General features: G+C 43.2%; 1 protein-coding gene across 1 annotated transcript in view; it reads left to right on the forward strand.

The window, feature by feature from the left end:
* Positions 1–18,248, forward strand: part of ST8SIA5 (ST8 alpha-N-acetyl-neuraminide alpha-2,8-sialyltransferase 5) — a 77,094-nt gene that overhangs the window by 9,435 nt on the left and 49,411 nt on the right. The window lies entirely within an intron of this gene.

The raw sequence follows: 18,248 nt of genomic DNA on the forward strand, positions 1-18,248 counted from the left end.
GAACAGAATGAGAGCTATTATAAGTCAGGTAAATGAATCCCATCTGCAGCACTTTTCATTTTCTGGCCAAAAGAAAAATGGGTTTACTTAGGGTTGAAAGCAATTTGCTTGTGGTCCTAGAGTACAACATGCACCAGGTTTTCTGAGCCACAAATCAAGCTATTTTTTATATGCTTTTTTCACTGTTGGTTAATTTTTGGCAGCACTACATAGATAGAAAGGAAATACAATCCATACTGAAAAAATTCACTGAAATTTTGGGGAATTTCAAGGCAAATTTATTACGTGGGAGCATTCATTCAACAGTACAAGAGACTGCTGGGAGGAATTGTGGAATTTCCTTGGAGATACTTGGACCTTCACTGGGGAAGGCTCTGAGCAAGCTGACACAGTTTCAGGGTGGGCCTTCTCTGGATGGCACTAAGTGGGGAAAAAGAATCACCAGAAGTTCCTGCCTTCAATAAATTGTCCCTGCCTGTGGCAGGGGTGGATTCAGATTGGATATTAGGAAGGAATTCCTGGCTGTGAGAGTGGGGAAACCCTGGCACAGGGTGCCCAGAGCAGCTGTGGCTGCCCCTGGGTCCCTGGCAGTGTCCAAGGCCAAGCTGGATAGGGCTTGGAGCAGCCTGGAATAGTGGAAGGCGTCCTGGTCCATGGCAGGGGGAGACACTGCATGAGCTTCTCACTCAAACTATTCTGGGATTCTGTGATGAGCTGAGAGCTCTGGCTTCTTTACAATAACTAAGTGAGATTAAAACTGAGATAGAATATCCTCCTAACATCTAATCTGAATCATTCATGTTTTAGGTTAAAACTGTTCCTCCTGTCCTGTCATGTTGGAGTCCAGGGCATTCCTTTGGTTGCCCTGGAGGGTCAGGGACCTGGGCAGGAGGGTCTGGGACCCCAGCCCAGAGCCCAGGGCTCAGAGAGACACTGGATTTGATTTCAGTCCATGGGGGAGGCTTCTTGCACTGCAGGAAGCATTGCAGACCACAAGAGTGTGAAAAATAGTAGTTTAGTACATCACAGGGTGAAAAAAAAGTGGGTTTGGGATTCTTGGCATTGAAGTGAATGGGGCAAGATGGAGAATCTAGGGTGTTGTCTCTTTCTTCTTCCTTCTCCTTCCCTCACTCCATTTCCGCAGTGACGTTGGCACAAAGTACTTAGTGAGGATTGGGTCAGAGTAAAGATGACCTTTTTAGGAATAGTGATAGACATTGGTAATAAATAGTAAATAAAGAATACGTAGCAATTAGTATAAAAGAACAGGCCAGAGACAGGGGGAGTCACCAGATGTCCGAGCCGCAGCAAACATCTTTTGGACACTGAGAAAATTGTAAGATAAGAACTAATAAACGAAGCATGTAACCTTGAAGACTCCGTCTTTTCCTGTGTTTGGCACAGAGCTTTGCAGAGGGCCAGAACTCTAAAACCACCTGAATGCCGGGGAATTTAAACTCCTGAAAAGGAGCCCCCGACACTGTCACTATCTGTCCTTGTGAAAACTTGCTCTCCCTCTTTTTAATCATCCCCGCTTCAGGCCCTGGCAGGGGCTCGGAGCTCTCCCTGGAGCCTTCTCTTGTGCAGCTGAGCAGCCCCAGCTGTGCCAGGCTGGCTCCAGAGCAGAGGGGCTCCAGCCCTGGCAGCATCTCTGTGGCCTCCTCTGCACTGGCTGCAGCAGCTCCACGTCCTTGTGCTGTTGGAGGCAGGGCTGGAGCAGCTCTGCAGGTGGGCTCTCAGCTGAGCACAGGGGCAGGATCCCTTCTCTCTACCTGTTGTCAGTATGTAAACTGATCACTTAAACACTTTCTGTAGTGAATGGGCAGAGAGGAGCGCACCCAAGGGCTGATTTGCCTGACTAGCTGCCTTAAAAAGCAATGAAACGTTTCCAGAGACTCCTGTTCTCCTCTGCTGTTTATAATGTGTGTCTTCTGAACAGCTTTTCTACAGATCTATCACTGAGAGAGCTAACACTTCATCAGAAGAATTCTGGCTTTTGTGTACCACAGTCATGTTCTAAACAGGCCCAGGGCACATTTCAAGCTGGACTTAATTTTTTATAAATTTCAGTTCAGAAAAAGCACAGAACATAGCCTCAGTTAGATGTGTATGTAATAATGAAATGAAAAGAGGGCATGAATCAGATTTTTTGTTTACCACTTTTAATATAACACGCCTTTGTTTTTTTTTTTTTTAATGTCTTTCTATATAATGTGACATCCTTTTTTTTTTTTTTTTTTTTTTTCCTATTACTTGCAGTAAACAGCGCAGTGACAGGTAAACCAATCTGGTGCCTGAACTCTGAACTCTGGAAGATGAACATTTGAAGAAAGGACCTCAGGACTGTGAACCTTAGGATCTGAGTAATTTTTTTTTAAATGCAATTTTTCTTTTTTTTTTTGTCAGAAGGTAGTCTGCTAGTCTAATATATTATTTGGAGCTTAGATATTTGAGTGAATGGACATTGCATTACTGTTTTCTCTTAAGAACTATCAGAGTAAAACAAAAATAGTAGTTCTCCTTCATCTGCATATGGGGCATTCCATTGTATGGAATGGAATTGTACCCATCAGGGTAACCATTAAGGTAGGATTTGAAGAATACAAATGAAAAAATACGATGAAGCAGAGCTGGAGGCAAAATCTCTTATAGAAGCCTCTGAGAGTGGGTGAGTAACCCTAAATACTAACTGGATTTGAGGTGTAGGTTCTCTTCAGTGTATGAGGACCTAAAATTTGAACCTAAGAGGGTGCAGGGTATTAAATGATACAAAGAGAAGTAATTTTAGAGATGTGACGTAGTGTTTTCAGCCTACATAATACTTTAATCCCCAGACCTACTATTCTAAAAGTATCAGCTGGTGTTAATCAGGAATGCTCACAGCAGGGATTGAAATGGCCAGTTCACTCCTTTTTTTCCAATCAAATTCTGCTCTCAGCCACACTGCTGTCCTGTGTACTTGTGAAGGTAGGATTTGGTACATCATTTGATCTTCTTTTGACTGCAAGCCAAATGAAAAACTGCATTAGACTCACTTGCTGTACAAGCTGGTTAGATTTCCCTCTAGATATTCACTAGCCTGTATAAACCAAACAATTTTTTAGGTGTTTTAGAATGTATTTTCAGCGTGTTTTTGAGGGATCTGGACAAAGCTGAGTCATTATTCCTAGACTAGTCCTGTGTTGCAGCTGTTGCATAGGATGGGGGATTTTTTCAGTCTGGCTGGTTTGTGGTTGTGCCTCTGACTCCCTGATATTCTCCTACCCTCTTCCAGCTTTTCCCCCAGAGTTTTCCTTTTGCAGGGCAGGAAGGACATGCTCGGCTTCTGGCTTAGTCCATCCTGGGGACAGGCAGGAAGGCAGGCAGTGGGACACCTGCTGAGTGACACAATTTTGACGTCACTGTCCTTAGGTACAGGGAAGCTACATCTCTTTGGTAACTAAAATGATGCCCACCATCCTCCCTGAGTCAGGTGAACTCTTTCCTTGAGGCTGGAAGGAGCTGCCTAAGCGTGAAGATAAGCAGAGTCCTTGCCTCTCCCAGTAGCTTGGCTCTGCTTTTGCTCATAATAGATGGCTCTCCCGTCTCTGAGAAAGATCTATTGCCTCTTAATGTGAGGCCAACACTTGGGCAATTTTCACAGTCATCGGCTGTGGGTTGTTGTTGTGAGACCTTTCCCAGTCAGACAGTGAATTTTCTGTCTTATTTTTGCTGGAAGGAAACAAATCATCCTAGCTTGCCATAGCCAGGATTGGTCATTGCATAACCACATTAAAGGTCCTTCACCCCAAAGATGAACTGAAACCCTCATAAACTTGATACCAGTTCTGGATGTGAGGGTTTGCCCGGCTGGACCTGGTGGGTCTGGTTCTCTCTTTCACAGCATCCCAGAATCCCAGACTGGGTGGGTTTGAAAGGGGTCAGAGGGAGACATATCTGGTGCCACCTCTCTGCTACAGCATGCTCATCCCACAGCACAGGGCACGGGATTGTGTCCAGAGGGGTCTGGAATATCCCCTGGGAGGGAGGCTCCACACACTCTCTGTTCCAGGGCTTGGCACTGCCCAGGGCAGAAGTTGTGCCTCCTGTGCAGGGGAATTGCTGGGCTCTGTCCCTGCCTGTTCCTCTCATGCTATTGCTGTGCCTGGAGCAGAGCCTGGGCCCTGCTCTGCCCCTCCCTGCACACAGGGACACCCAGAGACACCCAGGGACACACAGGGATACCCAGGGATGCTCAGGGCTGAGGGTCCCTCTCAGCTGGGGCTCCTCTCAAGGCTGGACAGCCCCAGCTCCCTCAACCTCTCCTGGGCAGGGAGATGTTCCAGTCCCTCCATCACCTGTGTCACCCATCCCTGGACCTACTCCAGGAGCTCTCTTTGCATGGATGAAGGACATCTCTGGCTGCTCATTTTCCTGTGCTGCCATATCTCTTTCTGACCCATATTAAAAACCTCTCCTGCACACTGGCACGCCCTGAACTTCCCAGAGGATTCTGTGCAGTTTTCCATGTGCAGGGATGTTGGGTGGACATGCAGGAGCTGCAGTGCAATAGACCTTTGCAGGGGGAAAGGTTCGTAATCACAGTGTTGTTCCAAAGGTTTTTAGTAATGGAGTGTCATGGGTGAATTTTTCGTCCCCTCTATCTAGATGATATTTCATTTATAATCAGAGTTCCTTACTTTTCAAGAGTTGATTCCTTTCCACTTCATGGCTGAAGACTCAAAAAATAAAGTTCACATCTCATTAGCTTGTTGTCATTTTGAGAACTCTTCCTTCTGAAGCCCAGGGTTATCATCTTGCCTGAGTCTCACATTGTGTAATAGGGAAGAGTTTGTGCCCTTCAGAGCAGCCTTGAATAGCAGTAGCACAAAGAAAGCGATCAGATGCCATTAGCAGCCTTCTGCTGGATTAATGGCCAGCAAAGTCTGGTGAAGATGCCTGGAGCTTTGTAGCATCGCTGTTGTGACTTTGTACATAATTGCCCACGAGCAGCTACACGACATCCAGCTCTGTTATACAACATCCAGCCGAGCATGGCCCCCTGCACATCCCTCCCCACCGCCTTCCCAAGGGAATTCAGGCCTCTCCCGAGGGGACACGGCGAGGCAGCAGCTCTCCTGTGCTTAAAATCCTCCATCTCTACGTGGCTCTTGGGCTTTCTGTCCTGCACACATGCGTCACACGTCTTTATCCTCCTGCCTGCTTGAACTGGACTGGCTTTGTTGGAGCCTGTGGTGTGCAGAAATAAAGAGATGCGATGCTGTCTGAAGATTTCAGTGGGGGCTTGCGTGAGAATGCCACAAGTCACTTTTTCAGGCCATCACTTTGCAAGCACTTTCAGATGACAGAAAGCAACACCACTGCCAAAAGCCTTCTCACCCCTTCATCTCCAAATTCCAGCGTAGCATCCTTTGTCCTGTTTTGGGGTCTGTTTGTTTGTTGGGAAGCTGATCCATTTGAAAACTAACCTTCAAAATTCTTTTCCTACTGGGTTTATTCTAAACTGGTTTACCTCTCAGTTAATCATGGAAAACCCATGAAAAGAGTAGTGCTGTACAAGATGAGTAGCAGTGCAACAACAAACACAGGTGGCTGAGAGCAGGACAGGTTTGATTTTTCCATTGATATTTCAGTTTAAGCCAGGCTGTAGTGCTTGTAGTGATGCAGCTTCATGTTTCCTTCATTAAAAAGCCATTTTGCCCTGGCACTCCATGAGTTTTTCCATGAAAAAATGTAGTCTGGAACAGCTAGCTGGGGCTGTTTGAGAAAGTGGTATTTTTTTAAATTTTATTTTATTTTTAATTAGGGCCTGTTAGACCAGATGCTGCACTTTAATTAAGCAACTGTGCAGATGTAGGAGAATCAAAGAAAACCCTATCTGCACCTAAAATATAATATAATATAATATAGTCTCTTCCAGAGTCAGGAGATGCTGTTTCTCCCTGGGTAACTTGCAAGCAAGTGCACAGACCAGGCTGCAGATGCAGAGATTGTGAGGGGAGGAGGAGAGGCCTTTGACAACCTCCCCAAGCTGGGAGGCAAAGGTCAGAGAGGGGAAGGGAGCTGCTGTACTTTGGATGTTCCACTTGTCAGAATTTGTTTAGTGAAAAAAACAGGGATATTTCCCAAAGCTCCTCTTCTGGTCTCTGGGCACATCTGTTATTTTTTTCAGAAAACAAACTGAAATAACAAAGGGGGAGGAAAGTTAACTCCCTAATATCACACATTGAGGAGGAGGAGGGATGTCCATTCCTGGTTATCACATTCTGATTGTGTTGGGGGGGAAACCTCACTCCCTAGTCCACCCTGAACCAAGAGGTTCCCAGTAGCAAGTTTAGAAGAGGATGATACCACAGAACATTTGCAAAACAGGATCTGACCAGCTCCTGGGGATGACTTACACCCACCTCAGTATCTCTGATACTGATATAACTCGTTTTTAACCTGAGAAGGATTTTCAGAAAGAAACCCAGATTTTTAGCAGTGATAGCTTGGTTTGAAATCCCGATTCCCTTCCTCTCTCACCTCTCACCAAGCACCTGTAAAAGACTGGAGCCCAAGCAAAATGCGTGTGGGGTTTGAGGCACCAACAGCTCCACCAGTCATAAAACAAGGGAAGGGAGGGAGTAGGGAGAACAGGACAATGTCACTTGGAGGGGAGCAGAAACTCATCTGCACTAAAAAAATGTCTCCTAAAGAGCGCAGTGTCATTTCTGTGCTCTCTGCAAATTATACTTGATTAATCAGGTTTGTGTGGGGGTGTTTTCCTTCACTCCATTCCTAACAGCATATTTTTCCATAAATGATCTGAATCTTGTTGCATATAAATCCTTGCCTGCGAGATCATGACTATTCCAAAGAGTTGCAACATTTTGCCCTCAGAAACTAAGAAAATTTTGGTTGAAAAAAATCTCATCAACACAATTTTCAAGGCATTGGTCCCACAAAGGTGTTTGTTCTTTTAAAAGCAATCCCTGAGAGCTTTCCTCCCCACCAAAAAGATGGTGGGGAGAGTTTATCTGGGCTTGCTCCTGTGGAGCTGGCTGAAGTTTTCCTGCTGGAGTTTATCAGATAGTTTCAAACCAGGGAGCATTTCTGTGCCACACACCTGTTCCAATAGCTCCCCCACCTCGACACACACAGCTGCAGCAGAAAGCGCCCCGTTCACTCTGGGGAAAACATATTTTATAATAGCAACCCATCCCCCAGCCAGATGGGATCAAGCTGAGGCAGCTGCAGTCCAGGTCCCATGAGAAATACTACAAAAAGTGCAATTAAAATAATTAGTTAATGCCTTTTTATCCGGGATGATAACAAATAGGGAAAAGAGCTTGAAATAGCTATTCTGCATATCAGTCCAGTATGGTATTGGATGCTTCCCAAGGTTGCTGTAAGCTTTCCCCAGGGCTTTAAAAGCTTGTGGGTGGTGCTTGGCCACTTGCTGGATGAAGGATCTCTATTACTGGTGGTAACAGGGGGATGTTAAAGCCACTTGAGCAGTAGATTTTGCTGTGAGAACAAAAAAAAGTGAGTCTGAGTTGATAATGAAGTGATTTAGATTCCCATTCCTCCCTTGGAAATCGAGATTGCCTCCCATTGATTTAAACATGTACCAGCTTAGGCTCTTGATTAAGCAAAATTTGCTCAATGATTCAACTTTATGGGGGATGCACAAACAAAAAAATACATGGCCAAATACATCCCTGGCACAACTCAGTGAAATCTGGCATTTACCCAGTCATCAGCTGCTTGTTGTTTGAGGGTTTCTCTGCTAGCCTTCAAATAGTGCAATAAATGAAGGTTTCTTTTGCAGTCATTCTAGCTCCTCTTCCTGAAGTGTTCAAGGCAAATAAAGCCCTGTACCAGGGACTTGAGACCCAGTAAACTGTATTCATTATTGTCACAGCAGGCGATATTTATTCTGCAGCCAAGTGAGATGGCCAAAGGGTGACATATAATCTAAAAAACAGAGTAGACTCTCTTAATAATTTTTAGATCCTCTGATTTCACTCTGAGATTTCATCCAGGGGCCAAATTATGCAAACATTAGTATTTTTTCATTTTATATTCCTGTCATCATTCCCTGCCATCCCTGTGGGGTAACCTGGAGGTCAGTCATCCTGTTGAAGAACATGAAAATACAGAATAATATTGAATAATAAATGCTTCAGGTCATGCAAACTGTCCCTGTGTCCCACCTTCTTGGCAGATGAATACAAAATAGCTGAGCTGAGGGAGCTCTGAGTGGCTCACACTGAGATTTTGAGGTGTTCATATGCAGCCTGTGAAACTGTCAATGATCTTACCCTTTGCACGGATCATCAGAGCAGTTTTTGAAGCTCACTAAGCATTTTGGGTTGTGGCAGGGAGGTCCTAAACCTACCTTCTATATAAATGGGCATTTCCTTTTTATAGTTTCAAATAGTTTCCTTTTTATAGTTTCAAATTATTTAATTTTTCTTGCTTTTAAAAATCTTTCTCTTCTAGGAGACCTGTTATTTTAAGGTATATTATTCTCTTACGTTGTATGGAAATAGAACTCCCCCAATCTCCTCATCCCAGGCCATTTTTTGATGTCACTGAGGGGGAGGAAGTACCCAAGGTTTGCTTTGTTTTTCTTTTGTCTGTGAGTGGAGGGTTAACAGCAGAAGAGGGAAGAAGGGTTAGGAAAGGGGAGTGCTAGTCATGTGGACAGAGCGCCAGCAGCAAAGCTGGCACATGTTGTTCCATTCGCATGGAAGTATGTTTTATTCATCTACAGTAGCTATGGGAGAGAAACAAAAGGACCAGGGTAAAAGGGGAAATCTGGGTAAAATTCTGTAGCTTTGTCCACCTTCAGTGGTAGGTGGCTGCAGGAAATGTGATTTTTTGTGACATTTTCACTGGATTTAAGACTGACACTTTGAGTGGATTAAATATTAAGTGGAAAACAATTGTAGCTCTCTTCCTAATGTTATTTACCTGACATCAGCTTGTTTCCTTGCTGTTTTCACACCTGGCCCTCTTACCATCCCACCTGCAGCTGAAAGGATCATCCAGAGCTCCTGTTATTCCCAGGAAAGAAAAAGGTGGTTTTGGGATGTGACTTATTTAATGTATCTTTGAGATATTTTGGGATTAAGAGAGCTCTTATTCTCCACAGAGTGTGTTGACTAAATCCCAGCTAAGGGCCTGGAGGGTTTTGATGAGTGTAGGCACATTCACTGGTGGTGGGAGTCAGAGTCACCTCTGTTGAGTGCCATTAACACCAAGATTTCTTGGTTTCAAAGAGCTGTGCATGATACTTGCCCATCTTCAGCAGGCATGTCAAGGAGTTCTGGACGGGGTTGTATAGGGAAGTGGATCCTGTGCTCAGTCAAGGTGGATCCTGCTCTTGCAAGAGCAAGATCTTAGGATCTTAAACTGGCAAAATCATATGTTAAAAGACAGCAGGGTTTGGTTTGGGGTGGGTTTTTTTTGTTGTTGTTTTGTTTTGGGTGGGTTTTTTTGGGTGGTTTTGTTTTTTGGTTTTTTGTTTTGTTTTGTTTTTGTTTTGTTTTGTTTTGTTTTGTTTTGTTTTTGCCTTACACAGTAAATGGAAAGTTGTCCTTGTTCCTCCTGCAGTACACCTGCAAGGCCAAGAAATGCTATGATTGCTAGCTCAGAATCGAGGGAAGAGGTTCTGAGGAGAGCAAAGGCACCCACCTGCACTGCGTGTGGAGCGTGGGATGAGCTGACTAGGTGGCAGATGACTCCCCCTCAGCGTGCAGAAGTCACAGTTCAGGCTCTGGAAGCAGCCATGCTATCACTGAAGTCCTACCTTGCCTTGCCAAGCCAGCCTGGAGATCTCAGCACTGTGGTGCAGCTCTAACTGAAGTCAGGAAGGAGGCCTGGTAAAAACATGGAGCTGAGCCCAAACCTACAGCTAATTAGCAAATGGTAGTTAGGGCAAATGATAGTGTTGTCCCCACTCCAATGAAGATAAGATTTGCTTTTTGGCCTGCCGGGAGGAAGTTTGGGGTGTTACATTAAAGTAAGACAGGATAGTTATGCAAAATTAGCAAAATCATTATTGATTCTTTAATTGAAGCTTTTGCATTTAATATTAATAACCTATTCAAGCCAATGGGGTATGAAACATTTGGAGCTGTAGTTTGAAATCATCTTGGATGGATATTGAACTGTAACTTTTTGTAGCTGTGTAACTCTTCACTAGTTGCTGAGGAGATAAAAACTGATAACAGGAACACATTAAGTTCTGGAGCACAGACGTATTGTGATGGGAGAGTGGAGATTGCAAGGACAGGCAGTGGATATGAAGTGCAGAGTTAATGGATTTTCTGCTTATTTTAGGGGAGGTGAGGTGCTGTTTCCAGGCAGCAGCTGGTGAACTCAAGTCTGGAGCTCTGTGTAGGACTGGTCAGAGCTTGCAGGGATCTGCCAGGTGTGTGGCCCAGAGCAAGGTGTGTATTCCTGTGGAGCTGGTGACTGGCTTAGCTAAGGCGATGTGTCACAGCACAGTGTTTGCTGTGGAAACACTGATTTTTGCAGTCCCAGCTGGTTCTGCTTTGTCAACTGGAAGGAGAAGTGCTGAGGAAAAAGGTTTGTCCTTCCTTTGTGCAGAGCAGAAGGATGCTGAGTGCACAGATCTGAACTGCAGCTTCCTTGGATTTCCAAGCCAGATTTGTAGTGGTGTCCAAGGTGAGGGGCCAGCACCTGAGCATCAGCTGCCAGAGGGAAGCTGAGGACTTTCCCATAGCTGTCTCCTGAGCTGGAAGGACTTAATCTTCCTATTAATTTTTGTTTGATATGGTCCATTTTTTCCAGCTGGGAAAGGAAAATAGAAAACCTGTACCTGGAGGAGTGTATTGTGAGGGATGGCTCCAAATGAGGAAAAACAAGGGCAACTAAGAGGTTAGAAATCTGTAAATTAAAAAGGGCTAAGGGACATTCTTCATGCACCCTTCCCACTTTGCTTTTAATTCCCTTGCTTGATAAAGCTTAGAGCACAATTTGTATCAGTTTATAATGACAGTGTGCAGCAGTTTAAGATATATATCCTCCATAATATCTTTGTCTTTGCCACAGTGAAAAAAACCCAACCAAACAACAAAAACCCCCCCTTATTGTGATTATTGCCCCTCTTTTTAAACAAATATTTTGTCTGTGATTCCAGCAGAGGTGACCTCACAGTGTTGTTCTTTTTTGCCAGCTGCTTCTATGCAATGCAAGAACCTTCAAACAGTATTAGTTATGGTTTTTGTTGTCACATCATGAAAGAGCTCTCCTCATCAATTAAGCAACATTTGAAGCTCTGAAACCTTCAGTATGAATCTGACACTTTGGTTCAAATTCTCAAGTGCAGCAAAAAAAGAAATTCTGATTTGGGCAATCCATGTCTGTGAAAGGGGAATCATGATAGCAACACAAAATGCAGATCTAAAATGCAGCCACAGTATTTAATTTTAACCACTCACAAAAAGAAACAGCAAGCTGGTGGAGGAATAACTTCACTGGCGACTTTTCACTGTTTCATATCTCAATACCTTGAATTACATTTGGAAGTCATATGCATCAGAGAATGCTTTGTAGACTCTGAGCTGAAACAACCATGGTTTTACCGCACTTGAGCCCTTGGATTATCTTCCTCTTTTACCCAGGTCCAAAGCCTTTCTCTCTTTCACTGCCAGGAGCTCTTTTCTTGCTGTTGTTTGCTCTTGTGGATATTATTTATTATCATTTGATATTTATTATCATTGAAACTGAAATTGTAGTTCAGAGAATGCTTTACCAAGAGTAATTTGCTCCCAGCAAGACCTTTTAGCTGCACAGTAACATGAAAGCATCAAAATGCCAGGAGAACATTATAAAAATAAACTGCCCTGGTGCTAAAATAAGCTTTAATTGATTGAGAATTGCACTGAGCCTGACAATCTGAACCATTTATTATTATTTTTCTTTCAAGCTTCAGCTACATGTGATTTAGAGTGACTGAATTATAGTTCCCACATACCTTCCTACCCACAGTGCGTGAAAGAAAACCCACGCACAAATTTCTTAGCTCCAGAGGAGCTGCTGGATACACCTGGAAGAAAATTAAAAAGCTGATTGAAAGTGATGTTTAAATAAAGGTGATGCTGATGGGAACATTCTGAAAAAAACAACCAACCATCTGCTGGCTGAATGCCATGCTGTGCTTCCCTCTCCTCATGCCTGCTCTTCTGGGGATGTCTCTCCCTGTCAAAGGCATTTCCTTTATATCTGCTTGAAAAGCACTGGATCCTGTAGGCCATATGGTGTTGGATGTTAATGTTGGCTGTGGGTAAACTACCATCCTGTCTTCTCCATTTTTAGGTTCTTAGAGAAAAAGAAACACCTCCAACTGACTGTATTCAGATATTTAAATGAATACCTGTTGCAGGGTCTCCAGCAAGAGGTCAACACCGCCACCAAAGATTGTGGATAAAAGGGGAACATTTTCTGACTGATGTATGTACTCGTGGTCCTGTTCTAGAAAGAAAAATGTGGAATACAGCACTGGAAGTAGTTGGAATATAGCTAACGTCAATGGGATCATCATAAATCATATAATCACAACTTGGGTTGGAAAGGACCTTAAAGACCATCTTGTTCCAACCACTGCCATGGGCACGGATACCTTCCACTATCCCAGGCTGAGTTTTAGATCTCACTGTAAGTCTTTACTTGAATCAAATCCCTGGACAACTCACTTGCAGCCAAGAACCAAACAAGGATTTTCATTTAACTCCCAGCATCCTGAGGGGAGGAAGATGCTTAAATACAGATTTGGTTGTGGCCCTCCATCTCCCTGCCCATGCCAGCACTGCCTGTAACACTGCTGTAAGAGCCCAAGCTGCTGGCATAGGTCAGGGGTGATCCAGGCCCTGCCTGTGGTGGGAGTTTACCCATCTGGGTGTCTGGTGCTGCCCTTGAGACTCTCAAACTTGTTTGGCAGCATAATGGACCATTGTTGTCTTGGTTTTGCACTTGTTTGCAAGCTGAGCCATTTCCATGCTACCAAACACGACTTCCAAATTGCAGTTACTGCTGTCTGCCAAAGGGGCTAATAAATCCCACTCTCACCTTTCCTTCTTGCCTGGGAAAATTACAAATGCTCATGGCAGGAGCTGACTCAGCTGATGCCCGGCTGCCGTGTCTCACTGTTCCAGGAATGATCTTTACTTGTTACCCTAACACAGGAAAGCACGACCCAGGGATTCATGTCAGATCACAGATCCAAAGGAAGGAATTTGAAAAGGCCACCAGTTTTATTAATAGCCACCTCTGTGGCCACTTTCAGCTCAGGCCAGAGACTATGCAGGGCTTAAAAACTGAATCCACACAGCCCCAGGAGGGGCAGAAAGATGTGTCTGGTCACAGTGCTTTAAGGGTAGAGGTGTCTGTCTTCCAGGTTCCTTGTCTAGGTTCCAGTGGGCATTTCCACTGTGCCAGAAGAGAAAAATAAAATATGCCTCATGAAGAATAGGGATTTTTAAACACCACAGAAGCCAGATGGATTTTTTAATTATTATTTTTTTAAATTAATAACTTATTGTAATGGACTGAACTAAATGTGGGCTAGCATGGATTATTTAAAAAATCATGATGTGTCTGAACACATACTAGCTTTGGTTAGAAGAGTAACTCAGGTGAACAGTTAGACTAGTGGCTAGTAACGTGTGTAGCCAGCATTGTAATTAGTGCTGTTGGAGGGCATAATGAGGAATGGCTCAAAACATGAATGTCTGGGCTGCTTGAAAGGTCATGGGAACTGAAGCTGATGGTTAATTCAAGAGGAATATACTTCATTCCTTTGAACACAAAATCACTGCAGAGCTGAGATTAAAAGTTACCCTTGTAACTTTTCCTAAATAATTTTCGGTAATAGGTCTCTTTTACATCTTGATTATAAGAGCAGTGTAAAAATTTGAAGGTTTTAATTAGCTGATAGTTCAGAAGAAAAGTTTCATTTTCACATTTTACATCCATTCTGATTAATGCCACTCACTGACAGAGCAAAATGCAATCAAAAATCTGATATACTCTCTCTGTGAATTAATCTGACTTTATATGCCATATTATGTATTTTTAAAAATAGCTGAGATTTTAATTTTTGTTGAAAAATGTATTGTTGAAATAGTGAAATAATTATTAATTGTGGTTTTCAGCACTGGATAATATGTGATCCTTATTGTGGCCACAGGAAATATTTGTTCACTGTGGTGTTACTGGTGGGATATTTTCATCCAAAAGAAATATCAGTCTTTCAACACCTATTAAAGTGAGTTCCACTAATTCCAGCACTTTCCAGGCTTCCACTGGGAGATTTTAAAGGTGGTTTTGGTGAACTACGTGGGGGTTATGACTTGTTTGGAATAGAGACAGGATCACATTTCTTCTTTGAGAGCAACTGCTGGCCATGGAAACCCTTTGACCAGTCCCCTTGATTTGTTGCTGAACCCAGGGCTCCCATGATGTGCTCCAAAATCAAACTAATGTTTTATTACTGGTGATTCCTGTAAATGAATTTGGGTCCTGTTTCTTCTTCTCTGCAGAGAGTCTGGGCTTCCACTGTTCTCAGGTCCTTCTAGGGCTGTGAGCCTGAACAGGACCATAACAATCACACTTAACTTCCTGTATTTTCCAGGAAGATGGAAATGTCACAGAGATGTCCCCAGCACTGAGTTTTGCATTTGGCTATACATTTTAGCAGGCTCTGCTATAAGGAACTGTCAACAGTAAATGTTCAGCACGGCAGCCAAGGCAGCTTCTGCAGAGCTTCCTTGCCAGAAGACCTTATTCCTTTGAGGAAGACATCATTCCTTTTCCGACAGAGATTATGTCAGCAGGGTAAAAAAAGGGGTATTTTATCCACTGGGTCATTTTTCCCCCCATATGGGGCCCTATGTGACTCATAATTGGGAGAAGATTTGCCATGATTAAAGAGATGACGTGATGTATATCCAGTGTAGAGACGATATGTTATGTTGAGGACATGTCCTCTAACTCAGCTGTCGCAGGTAGGAGCCTGGTGCCAAATGAGCCACTGTCATCTCCACTCATCTCCACGTGGCGAACCCAACTCAGAAGAAAATAAATGTTTACATCTTAGCTGAATCCTTTCAGTTTCCTTCACTTTCTCAGTTCAAGGCATATGGATTTGTGGCAGTGATGGGGGACTAGACACTGTGTTAAGCACTCGATTATGCTAATAAATTCATGTTTTATAGCTGCAAAAGAATTAATATTGATAAGCATATGTTTATGAGATCTGAATTCAGCAGAACCTTCCAGCCATATACCTATGTGCCAGCTCTTTGCAAAATCAGTGATCTAGCAGTTTACACAAGCGTTGTAGAAACTGCAAATAGACATGATTTAACTTTAATTTAAGGGGGAAAATGAGATGTAAAAAATGTTCTACTCAAACTGTTTACAGCTAATAGTATTCTGCAATGCAGGCAGCGAAGTTCTTTGGTCTGAATAACAGCCATGAAGATGAGAGTGGCTGAGCAGGCAGGAAGAGAAAAAAATCTTGAAGGGGAATCTGAAACATATCTTGTTTTACCCTAAACTTTTATGATTCTGTGAGTTTAACATGTTTAGTTGTGTGTTCTGTGATTTAAACAACCAAGGGACAGATATGCTATCCCAGATACCAAATACCCTTGCTTTCAGCTGAAATTAAAATGCATGTTCAGTCAAACACTGATTCAAATGACAGGTGAAAGATGCTTTAAAAAATTCCCAATCAGACCTGCCTATCAAAAATGAATTTTTCTAGTTAATTTGCATTAAAAAGTAAACTGCAGCTCAGTAGGAAGGGCTGTGTTTTGTCCTTTCAACAGAGAGAGAGAGAGAGATGAACTCATTCTCTCCACAGGAGAAGCAGTCTGACCCCTGCAAGATTTTGTCCTCCGTAGGGGGAAATTCATCTTTCCAATTCATCTTTCCTTCTGTAGAGCTTCAGTAGCATGGTCTTTGCTTCTTTGTCTTTGAGATTTAATGCTAATTTCTTAAAAAAAAGAAAATTCAAACCTGATTCATTGGGCCTTAATAGCAAACGATGAGCTCCCATTGGAGGGTGCCATGTAAGGAGCGTGTTTGTGTTTGTGTTAGAGCACTCAGAGTCTCGCTGCTCAGGCTGGAGGAGTTTCTTGTGACAGATTATCTCTGGTGATATTTAGCAAGCAGCTCACATGCAACAAATAAAGGCCAGACACGTGTAAGACTGACTGCTTCTGGCAGCTTCATATTAAGATCCATTTTGCCAGATTTGTTTTAGACGTTGAAGTCTGTGCTCCAGGAACGGATGCAGGAATACCCGTTCTGAGCTTGTGTCTGTCGTGCTGGAAATGTTATAAAAGCAGGTGGATGCAGCACTTGGGGTCATGGGTTAAAGTGGACCTGTCAGTGTTGGGGGAACGGTTGGGCTCCATGGTCTTAGAGGGCTTTTCCGATCTTTCTCAAACTCTAGAGGGAATCTGTTGTTGTCTGCTGCTTGTTTAAGTGCAGGGTGCAAAAATATTTTTAAAAAATCTTTTTCTCTGCAGAGGCCTGATGCTTTCAAGGAGGCTTGTTGTTTAACTCTCAAAGGGCCCTGGGAATGAGTGCTGACACTGCTCATTTTCAGCATTTCTGCTGCACTCTAAGACAGTTTCATTTACAATAAATATTGCAGGCAACCTTGAGCATCCTGTGAAAATTTGTCAATAGACAACCTATTTCTCTGTGCTTGCATGGAGCTGGTCTGCTTCCAGTTCTGCAGTGTTGTTGTACTGGGCTGAGGGCAGCAAAGAGATTTCTTTTTCATGTCATTTGATGTCAGGAATGATGCCCATGCAAGCTCTGGCACAGAAAACCTTTCCTATTTTTTGTAGGTACCTTTGTACTTTGTTCTTTGGGTCTGCAGCTCTCCTGCTCGTAGGTTTCTCAGATGCTGTTATCTTCTGGCCATTCCTGATATAGCAGAGAATGATGAGAGGACGCAGAAAATCAAAGACTGACAGAATACACGGGCTGTTTGCTGCAGCTCAGGCTCACCATCTTTCCAGGAGAAAGAGCTTCTGTTAGGCTCAGGAATTTGGTGCATTACTGCACAGATCTCAAGAAAAAAAAAATCCCTTTGAATGGAGGGCAGTAAAAGTAGAAAAGCTGAAAGTGTTTTCACCAAAACCTAGGTGATATGAGAATCTGCAAAATCAGTGTCACACCTACAGAAAATCATAGGAAGCCAAATTCTACTTTCTGATACTTGGCTGTTATTGTAAAATGACTCCCAGAGGAACTGAGGCAAATGTCTCTGAGTTTTCAAAGCTCTCAGTAGAAATCAAACAGTTCAAATAATTAAGTAAATTTTCCTTCATGTCTGAACTCACTGGCTTTGACTAAGCTCCTGAACACAAACTACCCGTGTAGTATCTTGTGGGGTCTCAGCCTGGGAATTTTGATGGCCATAGACCTTTTCCTTTTCCTGAGAGGATTTATGGTTAGATCCATCTAAATGGTATGGTTCCTGTATGGAAACAGTCTCATATGATGTAAGCTTACATTAACTGATCCTTTAAAGAAACATATTTGTCCCCAGAGCTGATGTCTTTGACAATAGGGAATCAAAATACATTTAGTGTTTAACTTGCAGTCCCCTGGTATGTGTATTATTCCCAGTACAGTGCACCCCACTGAGCTATTTTTCTAACTTAAATATTGGTTTTCTTTCCTTGGTTCTGGAAGACCCTGAATGACAAAATGGTAGAAGAGTGTTTCCAAGGAAGTATCAATATGTCCTTGCCCCCTCCCTCTACTTTTCCCTGGATAATCTTTGATCTGACCTGGGGTCTCCAATCTATTTATATGCAAGGTGATAATGGAAGCGTTTAGCAGGGTTCAGAAATAGAGGTGTGGGAGCTGTGAGAGGCACTGGGGCAGGACATATCAGGGGCTGGATCCCTACACCTTCTCTGCAAAGTCAGTTGTGTTTAAAATGTTTCTCTCCAGCCTGCAGGAGTTCAGGGTGACTGGTTTCATACCTTAAATACTTCTATGACTTTTGTTGCTTAAAGTTAGGTAAGGCAAAGATCTGGTTTAGTCATTGTCTTGCCTAAATTGCTCTAGGTCATGCTGCAGACTAGCTCTGTCTTCAAGGACTGTTTAAAGGTTGAAAGGATTGCAAGTTACCTTTGGCCCTCTTTCCTTCGCATGGAGCACCATTTACAGCTGAAACAGTCCATGAACATTCCCTGTTTACC

Source organism: Hirundo rustica, chromosome Z, assembly GCF_015227805.2.
Source record: "Hirundo rustica isolate bHirRus1 chromosome Z, bHirRus1.pri.v3, whole genome shotgun sequence".
Classification (NCBI taxonomy): domain Eukaryota; kingdom Metazoa; phylum Chordata; class Aves; order Passeriformes; family Hirundinidae; genus Hirundo; species Hirundo rustica.